We start from the raw sequence: 6,000 nt of genomic DNA on the forward strand, positions 1-6,000 counted from the left end.
TAATATTTCCTATCTGGGCATAGTGGTGCACAAATTTAATCCTAGCATTTGAAAGACAAAGGCAGACACATTTCTATCAGTTCCAGGACAACCTACATAGAGTTCCAGTGCTGTGTAGTAATCCTTCTGTACACTGTGAATATATATTACTCTCATTGGTTAACAAAGAACTGAGTGGCTGAGAGCCAGGAAGGAAGTATAGGCAGGACAACCAAACTAAGGATGCTGGGATGAAGAAGGATGGAGTCAGAGGCATCGCCAGCAGATGCAGGGAGAAGCAAAATGAGCATGCTGTACTGAGAAAAGGTACCAAGATACATGACAGAGTGTAGATAAGAAATACAGGTTAATTTAAATGTAAGAGATAGCTAGTAACAAGCCTGAGCTATTGACCAAGCATTTGTAATTAATATAAGCCTCAATGTGTTTATTTGGGAGCTTCTGGTGGGATGGAAATTTCCACCTACATTCCAGAGTGACAGAGTGCAACTTTGTTTCAAATAATATAAATAAATAAATGCTATTCACCTTTTTATTGTTTGAAATTTTAATATATTGCATATAGTGTGTTTTCACCAAATCCATCATTCAATCTTTTCCCTCCAATTCCTTCCCAATTACCACCATCTCCAATTTTCACTTCCAACTTCATGAGCTTTATTTTTAAACCCACTTAATCCACTTGATAGTGCCTACATGCACATGAGTATGAGGACATCAACTAGATCATGGATAGCTTCTCAGGAGCCACATTCCTAAAGAAAACTAACTCCCTCACCCAATGGCCACCAACGGCCAATAGCACCTCAGGAAAGATGGAGCTTCCTGAGACCCTTCTTCCTCATTCTGGCATTTTAGCTGGCTTGAGCTTACACAGGTTTTTCACACATAATTACAACCACTGTGCAACAGCCCTGTCATGTCCAGAAAACACTGTTTCACTATGTTCATTCGTCGTTAGCTCTAGCTCTTACAGTCTTTCTGCCCTGGCTTCTATTATGACCTCTCAGCCTTGAAGGAGGGAAGAAGCGATATAGACATCCCATTTGGAAATGAATATTCTCCAGTCTGTAAATCTCAGCATGTTGACCAGTGTGGGTCTCTGTGTTCATCACCGTCTACTGCAAAAAAGATGACATAATGAGGATTGAGTGCTGCACTAATCTATGGTTATAAAGATAAGTACTTATCAGGCAGTGTAATGCTGCTCCCATTTAACAGAATCTTAGCAGTAGGCTCCACTAGGGCCTATGACCTACCCAGCCATGAGTTCTTGGCCCAGTGTCTTAGTCAATGTTCTGTTGTTGTGAAGAGACACCATGACCACAACAACTCTCTTTTTTTTCAAGACAGAGTTTCTCTGTGTAATAGTTCTAGCTGTCCTGAAACACTCTTTGTGGACCAGGCTGGCCTCAAGCTCAGAGATCTGCCTAACTCTGCCTCTCAAGTGCTGGGATTAAAAGCATGCACCACCATTGCCTGGCAACTATAGCAACTATTACTAACGAAAACAAAAACAACAAAAAATAACATTTAATTGGGACTGGCTTAAAGTTTCAGAGGATTATAATCCATTATCGTCATGGTGGGAAGCATAGTAGCATGCAGGCAGACATGGTGCTGGAGAGGTAGTTTAGAGTTCTACATCTGGATCAGAAGGAAGCAGAAAGAGAGAGCAACTAGACTTGGCTTGGGCATTTGAAATCCCAAAGCCTACCAGTGACACACTTTCTCCAAAAAAGCCAAACCTATTCTATCAAGGCCACACCTCCTAATCCCTATCAAGTACTGCTACTCTCTAGTGCTCAAGCATTCAAATATGTGAGTCTATCGGGGCCCTTCCTACTCAAACCACCACATCCAGTTAATGGTACCAGGCATAAATAACTGCTGAAAACATCAATTGTGCTGTTTAGTTAGCATGCCTTGCCATAAATTGTTATCCTTCTCCCCTGAATTATATAATATTTCCCAAAATCTTGTTGTACCTCAGTGCACAAAGTCATTTGCCATGGGATTCCAGACAGATATTCTTTGCAAGAAATCAGTATTGTTAATGTAGACATCTGGACATCGCTATATAAAAATGGTTATCACAGTGACCTGAATGGGAACCTTTTGTTGGAGGTGTGGATGAAGGAACACAGAAACGAGTTCAGGCTATATCTAAATACCTTATACAAGCTATCAATGCAATGAAAACTGGTGATGTTCCTAAAGAGAGCTGGCGAACATTGTTCAGAAACATGCCCAATGAAATAGATTTTTCAGTGGTTCAAAGCTATGTGGACATGGAATCTATGAGCTTTTCCACACAGCCCTCAACACACCGTACACTTCCAGAAGTAAAGAAGTTGCTTGATGAAGTTGTGCCATGTGGTTACAATTGAGCCAGTGATTTATGAAGGTGGAGGGCAGGATAAAACTGGACAGAAGGTTGGACTCTGGGGACAAGAGACTGAAAGCTATCTGCTCAGTTTGAGCACACCCTGCTGGTCACGGATAGACCTCACCCAGAAGCTCAGCTGCTGGAGGCCTCATTCCATGTCCCAGTTTTCATTTCTCCCAAGGTGCCACATCTCAGTACCTTCTTGCTGTACTGTGCATTTTATTGAAAGTACACAAAGAAAGGGCTCTTTTAATCATTTGTTTTGTTTTGACTGCGGCTATGAAAAGACTACAGCATATGGTGTGTGTCTTCAAGAGGTTTTGTTTGTTTGTTTGTTTGTTTGTTTGTTTTGGGGTTTGGATTTGGGTTTGGGGAGGTTGTTTTTGGTTTTTTTTTTTTTTTTTTTGGTTCTAAAAAAGCTAAGAAAAATAAAAGCAATGTTACTCAATTCTTTTTCACCCCCAGACTCACACCCTCAGTTCTCTGTACCTGTGTTTTATTATTTGGTCCTTGAGCACTTTTAAATAAAACTGCTTCTGATTACTTTTTATCACTGCTACAAACCTTCGATCAAGGGCCATATGCCATCCAGAAGAATATTGAAGATGAAAAATCTTGAAACTTTAGCAACACGTGTTGATCCAGGCCTTTTGTTACATAGAAATATGTGTGAAAATGCATATGCATAGATTTTAAATTCTGCATATGTAATTACTGAACATTGTGTGACCTTTGGTTTGAGTTTATTCTGCTTTGACAGGTTGTCTGCTGTCATAAAGGGATCAGTAATTTGTGTGATATAATTCCCAGTTGGGAACTGGCCTCCTCCCACCCCCATGCTAATAATTTACCCTTGTATGTGTGTAGAGAAGTGCTCACTCTGAGAAACTTCTCTCCAGTGTGGACTGTGTATCGGTGAATGAATGCTAAGAATCCCTTTGGGAAGAGATTATCATACTGTTTAAGAACTGGTGTGTGGTAAAAATAGCTATGCTTCAGGTGGTGGCTAGCTGCTACCGAGAATAACTTCAGAATACAGGGCTATTTTAGATCTCTAGTTGGTCAGAAATATGAGGGACAAAGCCCCCTTTCCTTCCCTCTTTTATTCTATGGGTACCTTCCCAGAGTAAAGAGTTGCAGTTTCCTGTGACAGATGATGGGGAAAGAGTTCCGAAAGGTCTCCAGATGTGAGCACAGTCATGAGTGGCATGAAAGTTTATAACATTTAGTGCACTAACAGTGGTTAACAAGGAACTTGTTGAATCCTGTAAATGTGCAGTGAAGACACCGTGGTCCTTGGTGTAATGTAAATGCACCTTACCTCTATATAGCTGCGAGCATCATCAAAAAGTGGCCCTGGTGCCCAGATTATGTGCTCCTCAGCAGTTGTCCGAATAGGAGCATATGCAGTGGAGATCATAAAGCTGTCATGAGATAACTGGGTGTTTGATGACTTTCTTGTAATAGAATTGATACCATTGACACATACTTCCCTCAAACATTGCTTTAAAGGAATAGTGATAATGTTTATCTGACTTTTTCTAATGATTTAGTAAAGTGTCTAAATCTGGTGTAGACTTCTCGGTGACTATGTATAAAGTTTTTATAAAACTGTAGTGTGCCTGGCGGTGGTGGTGCACACCTTTAATCCCAGCACTCGGGAGGCAGAGGCAGGCAGATCTCTGTGAGTTCGAGGCCAGCCTGGTGTACAGAGTGAGTTCCAGGACAGCCAGGGCTAAATGGAGAAACCCTGTCTTGAAAAACTAAAAAGAAAATAAAATCTGTAGTGTTTCGGAATGGAATGCCTTGTAATATGAATGTTAATATGATGTGTAAAGGTCTATACTGTGTAAAGATTAAAGGTACGAATGATTTAAAATGTTTCACATACTGAGCTCTGAAGCCCCTCATTTCTGTATTGATGCAAAGACTTCTCCCACAAGCTCTCATTATCTTTCTTCATTCTACCATTTCCAGCCAAATCCAATATTTTGTTTCAGAAAACAATTCCATGCCACAAAAAAAAAAAAAAAAAAAAAAAAAAAAAAAAAAAAGCTAACAAAGAACAAGCAGGAGCACAATTTTATGTTTTAATTTTTTAACCCTTTATACAAATTTTCTTGTTCAGCTACCTATGCTGATTTTAACCTAAAATTAATATCACTTCAAACCCTCCCTCTCTCTAACACCTCCCAAAAGGAAACACTTAAGTGGAATAAACGGTCCAAATACCCCAAGGGAAATCTTTCCTGCTTTAATCCGTGTAAACGGCAAGCAGGAGTGTACATCATTTGCTAGATAGAGGCTCCACAGCCTGTGAACTATGTGTCAGAGCCTCGTCCTGTTGCTAGTGGCACAGATAATCATGTTTTGTGTTTATGTAACACCTTTGTTTTGTGGCACTTGCAGAATATTATGTGTCTTGCATCACTAATCTCCAAACATCCTCATGGTTGTGAGACGAAATTGAAATGAGGGGTTGTATTTTAACCTGAAAGGTGGAGTGGGAGAAAAAAAAAGAAAAGCAAAGATGCTGAACACTGCATATCTTGTTGAGAGCATATGGAAATGTTACGGGTCCAGACACTCATTCCCTGTCACATTAAATGCACCATTCTCCATAAGTGAATCTTCCTTTCAATCCAGGAGAGCCATGACTGAAAGCTGAAAGGAAGCTGCAGTGACTAAGCATCCGAGTGGAACCTCAGGGCCTCTGTATTTCCCTTTTAATCCTGTTCCTAATTTGTGATGTGACCCCAAGAAACCCTTTGCCCTCCTTAAGCTTCAATTATTTTACTTACAAAATAGTGTTATGTCAGCCATATTGCTCAGCACCCTTCCTCTGGCTCCCAATACCCAGTCTTTTGTAGTGTCTTTTAATTAATTTGTTCATCTAGTCAACAAATATATATTGAACATCTTCTGTGTTTAAGGCACTGGCCCAGACACTTGGACTTCTAAAAGAAATTAAGACATTTCCTTAAATTTTAAAAATAGAAGCAGGATCACTTACATAGTGATAAAATAAAATAAAAATAACGTCATTGTAAACCACTATATGGTAAATGTCACAGAATGTTGTAAACTAGATACTAAATGAATTCTGAGGATTCACTTCTGACATGTTGGATTGACAGAATATTTTCTATAAAGTGAAAGAAGTAACAATAGAATTTGTAAATTATAACAAAAGAAAAGTGATTATAGGGAAACATAACATTGCTTTAGTTTTTTAGTTGTAACTGAAGAGATAATAGAATGGTTCAAATCAATGGTGTCCAGGACAGTTTGTGGATGGTTGAGCTATTTTCATAGTTTAATAGCTAGAAAAATTTCAAAACAGGAAGAGGGGTGTAAACAAAAGCATTGAACAGAAACCATTAAGAAATATTAAGAGGTCAAAAGATTAAAAGCCATAATGAAAAGACAGCACATCTTCCATAAGATATGGGACAGGCAGCCTGAAGGAGTCCAAGACATTATAATTAGAAAAGTTGTTGACTTAAAATACTCACATGTGGTGGTTGATCTGCAGTTGAATTTAACTGAGGGTGAAACTTAACAAAGCTGAAATGATTCTAGAATCTGAGCCCATTATTTGTTGTGCCCAG

The 6,000-nt window shown here is 39.2% G+C and overlaps 1 pseudogene; it reads left to right on the top strand.

The window, feature by feature from the left end:
• Window positions 1-3,822, top strand: part of LOC102915395 (methionine aminopeptidase 1-like) — a 63,626-nt pseudogene extending 59,804 nt beyond the window's left edge.
• The last annotated feature ends 2,178 nt before the right edge of the window (window positions 3,823-6,000 follow it).

This window comes from Peromyscus maniculatus, chromosome 7 (genome assembly GCF_049852395.1).
Source record: "Peromyscus maniculatus bairdii isolate BWxNUB_F1_BW_parent chromosome 7, HU_Pman_BW_mat_3.1, whole genome shotgun sequence".
Lineage (NCBI taxonomy): Eukaryota > Metazoa > Chordata > Mammalia > Rodentia > Cricetidae > Peromyscus > Peromyscus maniculatus.